Below are 20517 nucleotides of genomic sequence, written 5' to 3'. Positions count from 1 at the left end.
ATTTCTCACTCTCATCACAGCCCAATAATGGCCAGGCAGACCTCCATCTTCTATGACATCTGGAACGCATGCTCTCCAAGTTTGCCCACACTGGGGAAGAGAGTGATGGAGAAAATGTACCAGCTCCTACTTGCCTCATCCTGGAAGGAATGCATAAGAGATCATTGCCAAATCTAGTTACATGGCTCTAACCTAACTGAGAAGGGAATCGGAAATACATAATGAAGGTGTAGGCTGATCATTAGAAAGTAAGTACCCAAAGAATGCTGTACTCAGCATAAGTTTTAAAGACACTACCATAGGGAGGGCACATGGGTATTTGGTAAGCACAGTCTGTCATTGTAGCTAAGCACAGCTCCCAGGCCACACTTTGAATAGTGTTTATTTTAGTCAGGCAGCCCTAATGTATTCAGAATCCACATTTTATACTCTTTTTTTTTTTTTTTTTTTTTTGAGATGGAGTTTTGCTCTGTCACCCAGGCTGAAGTGCAGTGGCTCGATCCCGGCTCACTGCAAGCTCTGCCTCCCGGGTTCATGCCATTCTCCTGCCTCAGCCTCCCGAGTAGCTGGAACTACAGGTGCCTGCCACCATGCCTGGCTAATTTTTTGTATTTTTTAGTAGAGATGGGGTTTCACCGTGTTAGCCAGGATGGTCTCGATCTCCTGACCTCATGATCTGCCCGCCTCGACCTCCCAAAGTGTTGGGATTATAGGCATGAGCCACCATGCCCGGCCCACATTTTATATTCTTAAGTCTATAAACAGAGTAGGTGTTGGCATGTCTAATTTAATATTCAGATATTGTGGAGTATACAATTTTTGCCCTTTGCTATAACTGTTAATAAAAGCTTATTTTCATGGATTGGGTATTAATTTGTAATGAGTCCTTTAATTTCTGATAGTGACTGGCTAGCACTATCAATTTTGCTTTAGTCAAAAGAGGTTGGAAGGCCATTGATAATGCTTCTTAAAAGATGATCCTGCAACATTATGTAAGAAATCTTAATATTTCTGAGTTGAGACAAATGGTGTAGCTCAGCAGTAAAATAATCAGTGTGCACCAGACTGTTGATCTTATATGAGAATCATAAATCTCCAGACAATGAATGATGGTGCTTGTGAACATTTTCCCACAAGCTCATCAGATGTATTTGTCATGGTGCAGGTGGAGAACCAAGTGGCCCTATTATGGCAATTGTGTCTTACACAGGCACTGGAACCACAATACACAGTATTAAATTGCTTTAGGATAGAAGTAAGCTTCTCAGCATAGGAACATCAAGAAGTGGCCTGTCATCAGACTGTTCCATTTGTTTTAGTCCTAAGGTTTCATGCTTGAGGTTGTATTCATTTTCTTACCAGTAGTACCTGAAGGTAGGATTTGTACTGAATGTTGGTTCCTGATATTTTTAGGAAAGTTTCACTTCTCTGTTGTTATAAAAGACTTTGAGTTTGTTAAAAGAAAAAAGCAATGATAGATGAGCAGACCTTCAGCAAGACCATTATTTAGTCTTTGGATTCTTTTAGAAATACTCTAGCTGCTTCCATTTTATTTTCTAAGAAACCCAAAGAGAACAAAACAACTAAAAGTGTTTTTCTACAGTTAACCTCCATATCCATGTATTCTGCATTCCTGGATTCAACCAACTTTAGATAGAAAATATTTGAGAAAATATTCCACAAAATTTTAAAAAGCAAAACTAGGATTTGTTGCATGCTGAGTACTGCATTGAATCCATGCAAATGAAGTGATGTGTAGTTACTGTATTAGGTGCTGTAAGTAACCTAGAGAAATTTAAAGTATAAAAGAGGATATGTGTATGTTATATGCAAGTACCATGCCATTTTATAGAAGGGACTTGAGCTTCTACAGATTTGGGTACTCATTGGGTGGGGAGCAACAGGTTCCTGGAACCAATTCTCCATAGATACCAAGGGATGGCTGTATATATATTCAGAAAATAGAAACACGTAGCTTAAACTTTTACTCCATTTTACACATATCTATAAAGAGAATAAAATAATATCATATTTATGAGCATCAGTATTAGGCAAAACAATTAAAAATATATTATGTACCTTACAGAGTCATTGTGATGGATAATGAGATTGTGTCTATAAATAATTTAGCACATTTTCAAAATTAAGGTCATTTGCACGTGCTAACATGAGCTTAACCAGATGCTGTCCGAGGTCCTGAGGTGAGCTCTGAGTCCTAGACCATATGACACAATCCAAGAAACCCAAACAGCTTGTACTGAGCGCTGTACAGGACACGCAGTCTATCAAGCAGATAGTTTTCCATTCATTCAGCATATGTAGCCATTATTTTAACTAAATTAAATTTAGACCACTGACAAACTGCCTTACAAAGGTTTTATGTTGGGATTAAGTGCCATCAAAACAATTAACCACTTACATGGACAACTACTTTGACTTAATTTGTACCCCCTCCCTCCATGAATTTTCTTAATTGACTAAACAATATCTTTTTGGATACACCTTAATTTTAAAAATAAAATACATATGAAAATTTCATCATTAATGAGTTTGTCCTCTAATGATATAACTTTATTGAAGAACCAAATGGCCAACTGATCCATTACCTTTATTCCTATTTACCATTGGTATAAACCACTAGCATAGCTGTTAGTAAGGTACAAGAGACACACAAACAGAACCTTTACTGTTACAAAATACACAAAAGCACTTTAGAATTTCAAGGTATAGCTGCAATAAGTTTCTTTTGGTGGTGTGGGAATTAGGGTAAAAATATATAATCTAACGACACTGTGTGAAATTATTTACACTATCATCTTATGCTAATAATTTTTATCTGCTACGTTAAAAGTTAGGAAGATACAAAGTCAAGTGTTGTGCAGATCATGCTGAGGTCAGTAAGCCAGAAAAAGGGATCCAAATAAGTCCTCAAATTAGGTAGTATTGACTGAAGAATATGTAGCCAAAGTGTTGAGTTTAAGAATAAAATCTGGGCAGTAGAGACACAGAAAAAATAATAAAAATGAAAAGCATAAAAGCCAGTGAATGGGCAAAAGAAGGGCACTCAGGGAAAACAGAAGAGAGGCAACCTTACTCCTGAGTTTTTAAGCGCCCTTTGATGGAACACACAGATAAGATGACTCCATTTAAAGAGCAAAGGGTGAAATAGACGCTGTGTAACTTGCCAATCATTTAATCTCTCTAAACATGAGTTGTTCTCACATGCCTATAAGAATAATAAAGTGCAACTCACGCTAACACTAGAACAATAAAATCACATATAAAGCACCTCATATTGTTTAGGACATAGTAGGTACTTGATAATCAACCCTGGCTTCACATTTGAATCACAAAGGAATTCTTAGAACAGGTGTTTTCTTTTAGGTTCTGGTACATGTGCAGGTGTGTTATATAAGTAAATTGTGTGTCACGGGGGTTCAGTGTACAAATGATTTTACCATCCAGGTAATAAGCATAGTACCCAATAGGTAGTTTTTCGATCCTCACCCTCTTCCTTCCCTCCACCCTCAAGTAGGCCATGGTGTCTGTTGTTCCCTTCTTTTGTGTCCATGTGTACTCAGTGTTTACCTCATACTTATAAATGAGAATGTGTGGTATTTGGTTTTCTCTTCCTGTGTTAGTTCACTTGGGATAATGGCCTTCAGCTCCGTCCACATTGCTGCAAAGGGCATGATCTCATTCTCTTTTATGGCTGTGTAGTATTCCATGTGTATATGTACCATATTTTGTTTAACCGGTCTGCTGTTGATGTGCATTTAGGTTGATTTCATGTCTTTGCCACTGTGAATAGTGCTGTGATGAACATATGTGTGCATGTGTCTTTATGGTAGAATGATTTATATTCCTTTGGCTATATACCTAATAAAGGCACTGCTGGGTCAAATGATAATTCTGCTTTGAGTTATGTGAGAAATCACCAAATTGCTTTCCACAATGGCTGAACTAATTTACACTCCCACCAGCAGTGTATAAGCATTCCCTTTTCTCCACAACCTCACCAGCATTTTTATTTTTTGACTTTTTAATAATAGCATTCTGACTTGTGTGAGATGGTGTCTCATTGTGGTTTTTATTTGTGCTTCTATAATGATTAGTGATATTAAGCATTTTTTTCATATGCTTGTTGGCCATGTGTATGCCTTCTTTTGCAAATTATCTGTTCATGTCCTTTGCCCCTTTTAATGGGGTGTTTTTCGCCTGTTGATTTAAGTTCCTTATGGATTCTGGATGTTAGACCTTTGTTGGATGCATAGTTGGCAAATATTTTCTCCCATTCTGTAGGTTGTCAAAACAAATTTTTACCTGGGCTTCACCTAGACCCAATTAAATAAAAACGTCTAGGAGGATTTCAGGAGTTGGATATAGTAAAATCTCTCCTTATGCACATAATGTGCAGCCAGTGTTAAAACCCACTAAATTACATCAATATCTAATGCCTTGTTTCCCTTTCCACTTCCCAAAATTAGAATCTATTTAATCTCATAGGCATCCCAGGTATGTTATATTCATGTATTAACTTACTATGATTGGAATATGATTTCCAACAGATTGATATGCTGTCATCTGTTACACTGTGCTTAATAATTAAACTCTTCCTGATATATTATGTAGTATATAACACTTTTTACTCCTTGTCTACCTTTCTTATGTGAATATAAGCTCCATAGGGTGAGGTGTTGTCTCTTGCTCACCCCTTATTCCCAGAGCCTGAAGCTGTACATGGCATATACAAGACATTCAATATGTTTGTTGAATGAACAAACAAATGAACAACTTTGTAATCAAGAAGATGGCCACTTTCATATTGTAATTTTAAATGCTCTCTGCTTAAAATAATGTTGCCCCAATAAATCAGTGCCTGCATGAAGTAAAATATGAATGATACAGAAACAGCTGGATTGGTTAAAGAAAACAAATTTTAAAGAGAGAAAAGTATGAATGAAATTAATAATTGTATGCCAGCAAATTAGATAATTTAAATGAAACAGACAAATTCCTAGAAAGACACAAATTATCAAAACTGACTCAAGAAGAATAAGCAAATCTGGAGAAACATATAAGAAGACATTGAATTAATAATTTTAAAACTTCCCACAAAGAAAATCCAAGGCCTACATGGCTTCACGGATCAATTCTACTAAACATTTAAAAAAGAATTAACATCAACCTTTCACAAACTCTTCCAAGAAATAGGACAGGGCAATGTCCTAACTTATTCTATGAAGCCAGTATTATCCTAATAGCAAAACCAGACGATTATGAGAAGAAAACTAAAAATCAGTAACTCTTAGAAATATAGATCTAAGAATCCTCAACAATTACCAGGAAATCAAATCCATATAAAGATATTATACAATATGACCAAGTGGGATTCATCCCGGGAATACAAGCTAATTGTATTATTCCATTCTCACACTGCTATAAAGATATTACCTCAGTCTAGGTAATGTATAAAGGAAAGAGGTTTGACTCACAGTTCCACATGGCTGAGGAGGTCTTAGGAAACTTATCATGGTGGAAGGCAAAAGGGAAGCAAAGACATTTTTCACATGGCAGCAGGAGAGAGAAGTTCAAGCAGGGGAAATGCCAGATGCTTATAGAACCATCAGATCTATGCAAACTAATTCACTATCGTGAGAACAGCTTGGGGGAACCGTCCCCATGATCCAGTCACCCCCCAACCTGGTCCCTCCCTCAACATGTGTGGATTATGGGGATTACAATTCAAGATGAGATTTGGGTGGAACATATAGCCAAACCATACCACTGGTTAAATCTATAAAAATCAGTTAATATAGTATATTATAGACTAAAGAAGAAAAAGCACATGATCATCCTAATGGATACAGAAACAGCATTTGACAAATTTCAGCACCTTTTCATGAAACATACACACGCACGCACAAACACACACACACAACACATACATACATAAAATTTCCACATACTAGGGGCTCAGCTGTACAGGTTGCTTTATGAGGCATTCCTTGCTTATACCAGTAAATAAATACATTCAGGGTGAAGATAAGCATGATACCAAATTAGAGGAATGGAAAGGAATGGATTCAGAGTTAATATCTTTACTGATAGAAAAACAAAAAATATTCAATAATTTTACAAATATGCCTAAATGCCAACACTCTTTGATAAACATCCCAGGGAAACCTAAAACGCTAAGAGTTCATGAATCTGGAATGATTTGCTGCTCCAAATAGAATAAATCTCCAGAAATTTGCTACAGCCATCTAGTGGGAATTGTGCAGCAATAAGACCTACAATTACTAAAACCTAAATTCCTCCCTGAAGGAAAGAAAGAAAGAAGGAAGAAAGGAAGGGAAAAAAAGGAAGAAGTGCCCTCAGACTTCAGAATTTGCACAATCGCTCATTCCCAAACGATTCAGACATTCCAAAGATTCAATTATGTTGAAGAACCAAACTCAAATCTAGTTTTATGTGAAAAAAAGGAACCCTTTACGGGGTAAAATGACTCCAGTGCTAAAACAATTGAGCATTAGAAAAGAGTAGGGTTTTTCACTGTTATTATTTTAATGCCCAGAAATATGCTTTGTTTGGAATATATTGCAGGACAAATACATCTTTCGAGTGTTAGATTTCTAGTGCCTGCATCTTTTCCCAGTCCCTTACCTGTCATTATATGAAACTTTTATGACTACTCGCAGACAAAAACCAGAAACACAAAGTTTAGGGGGGCGGGAGGAAGCTCAGTAAATAACAGATCAGCAATTTAAGCTCAGCTGAGGAATTCAGCTCTCAGACTCCAGACTGCTGAAGAGGCTGGATTCAAGTGTCATTGACACTGGTGAGTCAGAACGATGAGCCTTAAGCTCCCTCATGTCTTACTACTAGTGGCGCTAATCCTTCTTCAACGACTAACCAAATTATAGACTCTCACATCAATCGTTCAATGTACTTGACTTTTTTGTTACCTGCAAATTGATATAACATTGCACTCCCTTTAAATACAATATTGCTAATAAAAATAATTAGAAAGGCAAATGACAGGTATAAATTGTGAGTTAAATTGTCTGTAATAAAGATGGCATACTCCAGGCATACGGAGCATTGCTTTGATTTCTGTGTAACAATAATAACCTACATTTGTGGAGGGTTTTACTGTGTGTCAGAGTTGTTTTAAATACATTTCTTTCTTAACCACTTATTTAATCCTTTTAGAAACCCCATGAGTTCAGTATTTCATCTATAAAATGCAGAGAATAATAATTCTACATCACAGAATTGTTGGAACAATCCCAGGCATAGAGGAAGTATTCAGTAATTGTTAGCTGTTATTATTCAGTTTGCAATCTCCTCTTTTTTTGTTCCTTTAAAATTGAAGCAGTTGCTTTTCTTTGGTTTCCTGGCTCCTTGCTCCTTCTCCATAATGTCACAAATGTCACATATAGTCATATATACAGATTCTTCCCATGCTTCAGAATAGGATTTTTAAAACCTAAAAGTTTGAATGCATGTAGAACAACAAAGTATATCCTTACTTGTTGTCTTCTCTCCTCTCCTACCTTTACATTCCTATTTTGCTGAGGCTTATGTTTACCTAAATAATAATCCTGATATTTGAATTGTACATTTAAATTTACAAAGTATTTTACATGTACTCTGTCTTTATAGCAGAGTGGTTGTTAGAGCTGAGCTTTAGAGTGAGTTGAGCTTTGGAGTGGTCTTTAGGCTTGAGTCTTGGCTCAGCGTTTTCTGGTTGTGAATTTGAAGTGATTCGCTGACCTCAGGCTAAGTTTTCTTATATGTAACATGAAATTAATAAAAACATATATCTTCTGGATTGATTTTTAGATGATATAATACACAGAAAGGGTTTAGCATAGTCTCTAGCACAATAGAAAGTAAACATAGTAAGTGTTGGTGGAGATCGTTATTTGCAGTGATATTAGTGGTTGACTTTCCAATACCTATTCCAGCCTGTAGAGTAAGTCCAAGATAGTCACAGTTACACACTTCCCCTTATGACGGCTAATTTAGGATTAGCAATGTCACTCAGTTGTAGACAGTAAGGCAGGAAGAGAAGTCTTCTGGGGAGTTTCTCAGAAACGTTTCCTTGCTCCTAAAACAGAGGTTTAAGAAAGAGCTGGTCCCTCTTCTTCCTTTGGTCATTGCCATACCTGGATGTGATAGTGGGAACAGCTGGATCCACCTTGCTGCCAGGCCGTGGATAAAGCCGATACACAAAGGAGCAAGGGGAGCTGGAACCCTGAGCTGCTGAGTTTGGAGCTGCTCTATCTCTGGGCTCCCAGTTACATTTTCTTACTGTTGAAGCCACTCTAAATTGGAGTTTTATCTCACTTGCAGCCAAAACACTCTGATACAAAAGGTTGATAATTATAACAATCAGTAGCAGAATATAAGAAAGACTGAAAAGGTTTTATATTTCTCTACAAATGAATTATTTAATACAAGTATTCACAAAGGAGATAATCAAGTCCATGTAACCCATTTAAAAGTGCCACATTCTAAGTTTTATGTGTGGCAAGTTGATTTTCAGAATTTCTTGGGCTTCATATTTCAGCTAAATATGCTACAGAAAGAGGTGGGAAAAATATTATAATCCATGAGGTCTGGCTTGTATTTACTCTTGCCATATTCTGATAAAGCTGGGGTTGTCTTACAGGACTGTAGAAAGTGATGATCAACTAATGATTTTCAAGCACCCCTTTGACCTTTCTTTCTAACATTCTCATAAACATTTGCTTTGATTGCAGATGATCAAATACCCAACATATTTTCAGGCAAGCAATCTGTCTCTGGTCCAAGAATATTTTATCAACATGATTTGTGTTTGATCTTACGTTTAAGTTGAAGTTTTAAAATAAAATGACCACTATTCATTCGACCAGATCATCTTTCTTTTGCTTTTCACAACCAGTACTGAAGATCTGTGCAAACATTTTCTGACCTTCCTTTTCTTAAGACAATAGTCCTCAAATTCAGGGTGTGACACAATTTCCCACAGAACTTATTTAAACACAGATTGTTGGAAAACTTGTGGTTTGGAGTGAGACCCTTAGAAATCTTGCATTTCTCAGATTTTCAGGTGATATTCATGTTCTTTGTCCAAAGACCAGTGTCGTAACACAACTTTCCAATCACCCTAATTTAATTGTAATACTTTGAGTGTTTAGAAGTGAATAAAGCCCACAATAGGAAATAGTCTCAGATTTTTCTTTTCTCACAAGTCAGCATGAAATTTATAGTGACTTAAGTAGTAATTCATTTATTAAAAATACATATTATATATATTTGAGACTTATAAACTGATGTTAGGGTATGCTTATGGATAGTAAAATGGATATAGTAGTGAAGCAAATTAACATATCTATCATCTCACACAGTTTTATTTTGTGACAAGAACAGACAAACTTTACTTATTTAACACAAATCCCTGATACAATTTTATTAACTATAAGCCTCATATTGTACATTAGCTCTTTTGGTTTGTTCAGCCTACATAGCTTCTGTATACTTTGTATACTTTTATATACTTTGACCTGCATCTCCCATTTCCTCTCTCTCACCCTGCCCCTGGTAACTACTGTTTTATTCTTTACCTCTTTATATTTGACCACTTTCTTTTTAGATTGCACATATATATGAGATACAATTTTTTATTCTGTGTCTGGCTTATTTCATTTAGCATAACATTCTTCAGGTCCATCCATATTGTGGCAAATGGCAGGATCTCATGCTTTTATAAGACTTAATAATATTCCTTTGTGTGTGTGTGTGTGTGTGTGTCTTTTGTAAATCCTTTTTAAAAATTTTGAGACAGGCTCTCAACTCTGTCACCCAAGCTGGAGTGCAGTGGTGTGATCACAGTTCACTGCAGCCCCAACCTCTTGGGTTCAAGGGATCCTCCCACCTCAGCCTTCTCAAGTAGTGGGAACTACAGATGCATGCCACCACGCCTGGCTAATTTTTTTATTTTTTGTAGAGACAGGTTCTTGCTATGTTGCCCAGGTTGGTCTCAAACTCCCGGGCTCAAGTGATCTTTCTGCCTTGGCCTCCCGAACTGCTGGGATTATAGGCCTAAGCCACCACACCAGGCCATATTTTAAATTTCTTTAGGAACGTCTGTACTGTTTTCTATAATGGCTGCACCAGTCTACACTGTCACCAACAGTATACTAAGGTTCCCTTTTCTCCACACACTTGCCAACATTTATCTCTTGTCTTTTTGATCACTGATTGTTGATTTGATGCAGTTTTTTTTTCTTTTTTGAAATGCAGTCTCCCTCTATTGCCCAGGATGGAGTGCAGTGGCGCAATCTCAGCTCACTGCAACCTCTGCCTCCTGGGTTCAAGTGATTCTCCTGCCTCAGGCTCCTGATTAACCGGGACTACAGGCGCGTGCCACCATGCTGGGCTAGTTTTTTTGTATTTTTAGTAGAGATGGGGTTTCACCATATTGGCCAGGCTGGCCTTGAACTCCTGACCTCGTGATCCACCCACCTCAGCCTCCCAAAGTGCTGGGATTATAGGCGTGAGTCACCATGCCCAGCCTTTGATGCTGTTTTTTATCTACAGCTAAGAAAAGCCTGGGACTTTAATGTGGTTGTTCAAGGTTCTTCTTTTGCTCTTTTTTTTTCCTCTTGTTGGTAATCTTACTAATGTTCAGCATTTCCACTATGGCCTTTGCAAGGCTCTCTCTGATATTCATGTTTCTATCCCTGACCTCCCTCCTAACCTTCATTCAGGCCACCTTTCTCCATAAGCAAGCCCTGCGGGAATCCTCAAATTTAGGATGTCAAAATACAATTCAGACTTCGCTCCCACTGTAGCTATTGTTCTTGCCTGCTTCTCTATTTTTCAAGTTCCCCTGCATCTTCACACTTTTTGGGCCTTCACTCAATATACTCTCTCTGCCCTAAGAGCCCCATGTTAGACTTTCCTCGCCTTCAAGGTCCAGAACAGGTCTTTCCTCCTTAAGAAACGTTCCAGTCAGGTGCAGTGGCTCACACCTGTAATCCCAACATCTTGGGAGGCCAAAGTGGGAATACTACTTGAGCCCAGGGGTTTGAGCCCAGGGGTTGCCCAAAGTGGGAAACATAGTAAGATCCCACCTCTACAATTTTTTTTAAAAAAATTAGCCAGGCATGGCAGCAAATGCCTGGGGTCCTAGTTATGCAGGAGGCTGAGTTGGGAGGGTCCAGGGGATTGAGGCTTTAGTGAGCCATCATTACACCACTCCACCCCAGCCTGGAGAACAGAGCAGGATCCCGTCTCAAAAAAAACACAGTATTCCCAGTAGAAGGTATTTTCCTTCCTTCCATTCCTTTCTTATAGACCTTTTCATGGTGTGTCATGATTGACATTATTTTTGTTTATATGTGTCTCTTCCTTCTGAACCTGAGAATGCACAAGTGCACTGCAGGAGTTTCTGAATCATTTGAAATTGTATGCAAAATGTTGCTGGTATTTAAGTTCATGTTTCTAGACCACTGACTTCAAAATCACCTGAGGAATTATGTATGTATATTTAGAGCTAAAAGTGCATAACCCTTGTGAGGCTGAGGCAGGAGAATCGCTTGAACCCAGGAGGCAGAGGTTGCAGTGAGCCGAGATCGCGCCGCTGCACTCCAGCCTGGTGGAAGAGCGGGACTCCATCTCAAAAAGCAAAACAAAAAAACCAACAACAACAACAAAAAACAAAATGCATATCCCAGGGCCCTATCACAGGCAACTGAGTTCAAGTCTCTGGAGGTGTGAAAGTTGTAGATAACGAGATGAAATCACCTTTGCCAGACCTAGACAAAATAAGGCCAGAAACACAAGAAGGGGAGAGGAGGCTCATGCTTTCATGTCCAAAATAAGAACCGTTTCCAAGGACTTTCAAAAAACTCCCCAAGAAACTCGTTTGCATCCTTCACACATCGCCTGCCTATGACAAGGTTTATCACTAGACATTCTTTAGGACTGCAGTAATTCAGATAAGATGCTTGCGAAAGAACACTTACCAGTGACATTTTCACCAATGAACTGACATTCATTGTGGCTTTGAGCCTCTGGGACGAATGAACTCTGCTTTTTGCTGTCTCTTTGTTCTAATGCCACCTCTTAACACATGTTATCAAGGACACAAGCATCAAATATATATTTGAGACCAATAACTGATATTGACTGAAACTGAATCCCAGAATCAAAGTCTTTGTTCAGAGCCCAGAAAGAATGACAGACAGGTGAAAGATAATGTTTATTGAGTAATTATTCTGTGCCAGGCACACTTCTAAGCACTTTAAAAATATTAACTCATTTAATCCTCACAACAACCCAATGACCAAGATGCTATTATTGGCAACATTTTAGGATAAGGAACCTGAGGCACACAGAAGTTGAGCAACTTCCCCAGTGTCACACGGCTGTCAGGTGGCAGGCTGGTATTGAAGTCTAAGTCATGCTCTTCCAGACCTTACATTTCACCTCTGCATTTTATACTTATCTAGGTTATTCTAATTCAGGCTAACCTCTGAGAACCACTGCCTTAGACTGTTAAATAAAATAGGAGTGCAAATACCTGAGATCTAATCATCCTACTGTTATAAAACCAACAGGTTTGTGTGTCCATTGTGCAGTAACAGACCAATGCACTGAGACAACAGGGATGCAACTGAGAAAGAGTTTAGTGATTGCCCGGCACTGAGCCAGGGGATGGGAGGAGACCCTCAAATCTATTTCCCTGAGGAGTTCTGGGATAGGGTTTTTAAGGGGATCATGGAAGGTGAGGGGCTGGAAAATTGGGATTGTTGATTGGTCGGGGCAAGGGGGATGATATAATCAAGATGTGGAAACTGCTTTCTTTGGTGACTTGGCTCCTCATGGGGTTCTTCAGACTAGCTGAGTCAGTAGTTTCATCAGCATACAGGACCTGAAGGTCCTAAAGCAATATCTCAAAGGGAAAAAAACATTTAATAATGTTCAAGTTGTTACCTATAGAGCAGTTAAGGGGAACTCTAATCTTGTAATAGGATCTACATGATTCTGAGGTAATAGGCACCAAATGACTATGAGGAAGTAGTCAGAGAGCAAGCTCACCTCATGATTAATGCTGAATGTGCTGCAAACTTGGTTTATTTTCATTTCTCCCTCTCTCTTCTTCCCTGATTAATTTTATAAAGTTTATAGGGGTGGTTTCAATACTGTGTGACCATGGGAAATCAATGAACCTCTATGGGCCTCAGTATACTTATCTGTAAATAGGAGTTGAGATTCATCCTTTTAATGGCTTGACTATAACCATAGCTATTGACTTATTGGTTGTTGTGATGTCAGGCCTTTCTCCAAGCTTCCATCAATACTGAAAGTCAGGCCAGGTGTGGTGGCTCATGCCTGTAATCCCAGAAATTTGAGAGGCTGAGGTGGGAGGATGGCTTGAGCCCAGGAGTTTGAGACCAGCCTGGGCAACAAAGTGAGTCTCCAGCTCTCAAATAAATAAATAAATAAATAAATAGCATTGAAAGTCAGGGAGCTTCCATGCTTGTCCTTAAACCTGCTCTTACTTCCTTGGAAGAGCTGAATGTTAAATATCCAGGACTTTTACAAACTGGCTATAAACCTTGGTAGCTTGATTCATAGAAAGGATGAAAAGGACCCTGACAAGCACTCTTGAATACAGGTTTCTGATAACTTTAGGATCACATCATTTGGACTGAGTAAAAATTCCCAAAATTCTAATAAAGAGACTGACTGGCTTATAAAACTGCTAACCCAAGCACGACAAGAATTAATTGAATGCCAAGAAAATACTTTGCCAGATTTTCATGCTAAATTAGCTAGTACTAAAATTATTTAAATATGCATTTTGGATAAACTCCATGGTTCAAGTCAAATTACCTGTGATAACCCATCTAATGAACAATGCTACGTACCTTAATTGGAGAACCAAATTGGTATTTAATAAGATATAAGTCCATTGCTAAACATGGACCCATAAAGAGCGTGGACAGCCACCTGGTTCTTCCTAAGTCCTTAAGGCTTCCACTATTAAAAGTTCTGCATTCCATGACTCATCATGGAAGAGATAAAATAATCCTAAATAAATAAATATGTCGTGACTTTTCTAAATTTCTAAAATGTTTTATGAACAATGTTTGAATGGTTTGTCAAACCTATAATCCTGGGAAGATTATCAAAACTTCAGGTACATTTCTGTTACCTAATGGGCCATTTAAACATTTATAGAGAGATTTCATTCAATTGTCCTTTTCAATGCATGTTTTCTGGTTGTATAAAAGCTTTCCCATGAAAGAGAGCTGTCATTATAAGGATATCTAAAAGGTTGTTAGAAAATGTGTTTTTCTCATGGGACATTTTTGAAGAAATATCTAATAATAGAGGTACTTGTTTCACTGGACAAGTTGTAAAATAGTCAAATAAGGTATTACAGACACAGTACCATTAGGTAAAGCTAACTTAATTGACTGGATTGTCTTGTAACAATCAGATCCACTTCCGGTAGAAAACTGTGGAAGCAGTTCACCTCAACATTTTGGCTTCTATTAACCCAAGTTCTGGAGAGGTCTCTGAGATTTCCAGTTTACCTATTGTTCCTTGTGTAAGAACAGGTACTTACTGTAAATCTTGCCCTTACTGTAAATCTGTAAAGATTTCCAGTTTACCTATTGTTCCTTGTGTAAGAGCAGGTACTTACTGTAAATCTTACTGTAAATGTTGCCCTGTAACAACCTTGATGTTATCATACTTCAATTATTCTACACATTTCTTCTGAATCACCCTTTCTCTGTGGCATATAAGCCCTATGTCTGGGGAGTAATGGCACAGAGATCCACCACCCTATCTCACCACCACCCGAGACACAGATGTGGCTTCTGTTTGTAAGTCCCTATTAAATGTTTCTTTCTGAGAAACTGGATATGTCATCCTCTTTCTTCAGCCTCTCAGCTTCCTCAGACTTTGGGGAAGATTTGTGTAAAACTGCCCACCATGAAACAAAAACATAACTTGACCCCTTGTGAAATAGTTCCTGGAAGGCCAATCCACCTAAAAATAGAGCCTCCTGTATTTTTTGCTACTGAATTCTGATATAACTAAAGGCTTTAATGCACTATGCCAAATATATTATTATGAATTACACCAAACTATATTTCCACCAGGCAAATAAAGCTTTTCATGGTCCACTGACTGAGAACAATCAAACCCTTCACAATCTAGAACCTGGAGATTCTGAGAACATCAGAGAAAGACTGCCCTTGTCACTCATACTTCAGCAAAACTTTGGCACCTTGGACCTTGGGTTCATAATCTCACAACTCAGAAGGACCCCTCCAGACTCTTAGAACTGTATACCCCTTGAAAATGGTAAGGTAAAGCTAATCAGTGATGTTTATCTCCAGAAGCAGACAGCATCCCAGACATAGACAGCTTTTTTTCCAAGATCAGGGATCAAGACCTCTGCTATCATGAGGTCTTAATTTTTTTCCCCTGCTTATGCCTCTATGAAAAGTAAAAGTGAAAAAGAGTCTGTTATGTGCAATCATGAGGTATGTTTTTATTTGTGAAGGATTCTGCAGCCAGCTTTACACATGGACAATCTCATGCCTTGACAGATGGAAGATGAAGGGCAAATGTGAGGTATATTGTTGCTTCATAATCAGTCATAAACAGAACATTGGTCTACTTCTCCTAACCTAGATCATAGGTTAAAGAGAATAATTCCAGGAGGCATTCACTATTCTGGAAGGGCATCATTTGTTAGGTCTCTTTCTTTCATGATTTGGAGTAAATGAGGCAATGATTAGAAATTTATCTCTCATTCTAGGTTCTGTAGCAGATTCTACTGTAAAGGCTATGGTTGCACAACAGACTAAATTGTCTTGCTAATGTGCTAAATAATAGAATTGCTTTAGATTACTAACTGGCCAAACAGAGAAATATCTGTAGTTGTTGACACTTCTTGTACATGGAGGAATACAATGGGTATTATAGAGATTCTATTGTAGGGGATTAATAAACAGGCTGCTTGGTTGAAATGAAGACTCTTCCTCTAGCTCATTCTTTGATCTGTTTGATTTTAATTCATTTCGTTCATGGAGACTCTAAGGAGGACACTCTAAGCTCTTGGTATTATCCTCCTGATAGTCGTAATAGTAGTCTCCCTGGTGCGCTGAATTCTCTCAAAAGTTTTAAATGTTTACATGCAGCCATATCTAGAATGTTAAATGGTCTCTCTTCAACTGGACTGACAAAACTCAAAGGAATGTATGAACGTGAAGATACTGTAACCTATGAATGACATGCTGAGACTGGAAATCCAAAATGATGTTAACTGAGAGTTGTGCTAAGGCCCTAAGTTTTATTCACATTCTCACTGTATCAGTCCAGTCTCATGCTGCTAATAAAGACATACCTGAGACTGGGTAATTTATGAAGGAAAGAGGTTTAATTGACTCACAGTTCAGCATGGCTAGGGAGGCCTCAGGAAACTTACAATCATGGCAGAAGGCAAAGGGGAAGCAAACATGTCCTTCTTCACATGGTAGCAGGAAGGAGAAGTGCCAACCAAAAGGGGAAAAGCCCCTTATAAAACCATCAGATCTTGGCCGGGTGCATTGGCTCATGCCTGTAATCCCAGCACTTTGGGAGGCTGAGGCAGGCGGATCACAAAGTCAGGAGATCAAGACTATCCTGGCTAATACGGTGAAACCCCGTCTCTACTAAAAATACAAAAAATTAGCCGGGCGTGGTGGCGGGCGACTCTTGTCCCGGCTACTCAGGAGGCTGAGGCAGGAGAATGGCATGAACCTGGGAAGCGGAGCTTGTAGTGAGCCGAGATAGCGCCACTGCAGTCCGGCCTGGGTGAAACATCAAGACTCCATCTCAAAAAAAAAAAAAAAAAAAAAAAAAATCAGATCTCAAGAGAACTCATTCACTATCACAAAAACAGCATGGGGGTAACCACCTCCATGATTCAATTACCTCAGGTCAGGTCCTTCCCACAACACATAAGAATTTTGGGAGCTACAATTCAAGATGAGATTTGGGTGGTGACACAGCCAAACCATATCATTCACCTAAGTGAGACTCTGATCAAAGTGTAATTTTAAACAAAATTGTGAGAAGCCATTGTTTTGGACTGAGCTCAAGCCCTAGTCCCCAACAGACCAGTCCAAACCAAAATGGAGTCACTTAGGCTAAATGCAACATAATCAAACTGAAACTTTAAGGAAATAGATCCTAAAACAGACCAGGTTTTGTCTTTTTCCTGAGATTCCAGCACAAAAAGTCCCCCCTACTCTAACATTTAAAAAATAATAATAACCTGAAATCTTTTTTCCTGCCTTATAAAACCCACTGTTCTGATATTTCTCAGTGGGATTTGAAACCAAATAAGTACATTTACAAAGGTGACAGAGTGACACCAATGCCTAAAGTTTTGGTCAGTCTCTCAATTGAGAGGTTGACTAATAGTGGAGAATTGTTAAGTTTAGCCTAAACCTGCCTGTTTACATATTTTACAGGTTTCTCTCTACATAGTGGACTGTAACCTAACTGGATGTGTAAACAGACTGTAACTCACTCTCGTGCCAACCACTGAGTTTCAGCCAATCAAAGGCAGCTGACTGTTCAAATAAATTCAAACTGAGTTTAAATAAGGCAAATTGTAGACCTGTAACCAGTTCCACTGTTTCTGCACCTCAGTTCCATTTCCTGTACATCACTTTCCTTTTTTTGCCCATAAATCTTCTTCTCTCATGTGGCAAGTGGGCAGGCCAGTGGGAGTTCAGATGCTTACCTCCACAAGGAAGCTTCAGGTCTTTTGTAGTCATTATGTATTTCTTAAATAGTTCACCATTTTTATTAGGTATCTATCTTTTAAAAAAAGTACCACTTAAAAGTTTTTTAATATTATACCCCAGCTCCATTTCCTTATAAGACCTGTGTTTTATTGCATGATTTTGCATAGAACAGTGATTTTGGGGAACCAATATATCATGTTATAACAAAACTTACTAATATCAATAAATGTCTCCCTCATAAGGCTCATGATTGAGTTCACATATACAAAAGACTTAGGATAAAACTCGGATGTAGTAAGTGGTAAATTAGTAGTGACTATTTTTGTTCTAACAGGGATAATTGAATTAGTTAACAATTCTCCAAATATCTTCCAACTACAGGATTTTGTGTGTTCTCAAATCTAGGCCCCCTCATTATACATATGAGATGAGAGACTGGAGTCCTTTGCTAAAGGTCATACTACTAGTTAATGAGGAGATGAGAAAACACTGGCACCCAGGGCTCTTACTGTCTCTCCAAACCAGTGCCCAACAGACTGAAGGCAATAACTGAAAACTAATTGCAAAGTCATTCAATGTCTCTCAATTTCTAAAGTATACATTAAAGCTTCCTAGTTATGGCAAATTGTGTCAGATGGAAGGGACTTTAAGGCTCTTAGCTGCTTTGGCTGTATAGAAAGTTATAGCCAGAAGGCAGATGTCTGGCCTATTCAAATTTTACTCTGAGTTCCAAGCATCATTCCATCTTTGTGCCTGAAGGGAGAAAGGCATACAAAGGTAACATCCAATCATTGACAGATGAATGCCTAAGAGGCAAAGAGAAATTCATTTTTACTTCCCCCCATGCCACTGTTATCTTTTCAATAGCAATTCCCTCAGCCCCCAACATTCATAACACTATATCCATGGTTGGGTGGAGTGTTTTTTTTTTTTTTTTCTGTGTTGCTAATGGTATACAAAGTATGCCTAGCCAAGAAATATGTTTTCCTTTGTGATGAAAGATCCCCAAGAGCCACCGTCACCTAAACTTCTCCTAAACGCTTTCAAAATCCTGATTTTGTATTGGGCCAAGATTAAAATAAGTTATGGACTCTCCAAACATTGTAATTATTTTACACTGGAGTTATCATCCACTCTATAAATGGTGATGAGTTCTTATCTCATATTGCATACTTCCCAGCTTGCTAAGCTCTACAAAGACAACTGATTTTTTAAGATGGTTTGAAAAGAATGATGAGTTAATTAATTCTACTCATTTGTGTCCCTTCTCTAGGGGAGGATAAGCCAATAACAATGAGGACGTCCTGCTAAATTTGTGTTTTGTTTTCCAGTCTGAATTATATTAAAATCATAGTAAGCTGGTTTTTTAGAGCAGTGTTTTTTTCAAAGTGTGGTCCACAAATTCTGGGAGTCCTGGAGACCTTTCCAGAAGACCTGCAAGATCAAAACTGGTTTATAAAAATAGTAGGACATTATTTGCCTTTGTCTCAGTGTTGACATTTGCCTTGTAAGGGCAAAAGCAAACTGCTGGCCCCTTAGCACAGATTAAGGCAGTGGCACCAAATTGCACTAGTAGTCATTGTGTTCCTCACCATCCTGCATTTGCAGTTAAGCAAACAAACAAACAAAACCTAGTTTCATTTAAGAGTGTCCCTGGTAAAGCAATACAAGTGATTAACTCTATGAAATCTCCACCTTTGAGAACATGTCATTGTAATCTGTATGAGAATGGGAAGTGCTGAGAAAGCACCAGAGGCCAAAGGTTGCCTCAAGGTCAAGCAATAGTGCAAGTGTTTGGGTTGCAGACTAAACCAGCTGCTTTTTTTTTTTTTTTTTTAATGGAACACTTTTAATTTGAAAGAAAAATGGACATATAAAATATGCCTTTTCAACCTTTCCAAACTTAACCAAGTAAGCCTGTCATAAGAAGAAAAAAAAACTATTAGATATTTGTTGCCAATGATAAAGTTCGAACTTTCAAGTGAAAATTCGAATTTTGGAAAATTTATATTTGCCACTATTAGCTTGACAACTTCTCAATATTTGATGCCTTTTTCAGGTGATAGTAATGAGTATGAGTTTTAAAATATTGTGTAGTGAAATATGCCAAAATGTGGAAGATCTGCTTACCTCAATGAAACATTATTTTCCAAATGACTAACATATAATGTTACAAAATCAAGAATAGGTAAAAGATTATTCAAAATGGAAGCAAACCATGAATTTTAATGTGACAGAATATGAAAAGTTAATCCACATGGTTTCAAATTCTACATTGTAATGAATCTTTAAGAAACTTGAGTTTTGATGTAATATCAAAAAAGAATACCCACAATTATATAAAAAGGTTATTAAAATAGTCCCTTCTTTTCCAACTATCTGTGTGAGGCTAGATTTCTTCATATCCATTAGCCCAAACCAACAGATTGCAACAGATTGAATGCAGAAGATTTGAGAATCCAGCTGCCTTCTAGTAAGCCAGACATTAAAGAGATTTGGAAAAATCTAAAATTATACCACTACATATTTTTTATCTTAGAAAATATAGTTATTTTATAACCAATGTGTTATTATGTTAACGTGTAATAGGTTTCTTATTTTTATGAGTGTATAAGTAAATTTATTTATTTATTTAATTTTTTGAGACGGAGTCACTCTTGTTGCCCAGGCTGGAGTGCAGTGGCATGATCTTGGCTCA

General features: G+C 37.9%; 1 long non-coding RNA gene across 1 annotated transcript in view; it reads left to right on the top strand.

Moving 5' to 3' along the window:
• LOC129060443 (uncharacterized) overlaps window positions 1-20517 on the top strand; it is a 77250-nt gene that overhangs the window by 25497 nt on the left and 31236 nt on the right. The window contains exon 3 of the long non-coding RNA XR_008527174.1: window positions 21-248. This is a non-coding gene — a long non-coding RNA (uncharacterized LOC129060443). The remainder of the gene's footprint in view (window positions 1-20; window positions 249-20517) is intronic.

Source organism: Pongo abelii, chromosome 6, assembly GCF_028885655.2.
Source record: "Pongo abelii isolate AG06213 chromosome 6, NHGRI_mPonAbe1-v2.0_pri, whole genome shotgun sequence".
Taxonomy (NCBI): domain Eukaryota; kingdom Metazoa; phylum Chordata; class Mammalia; order Primates; family Hominidae; genus Pongo; species Pongo abelii.
This window is presented reverse-complemented; position numbering and strand designations above follow the sequence as displayed.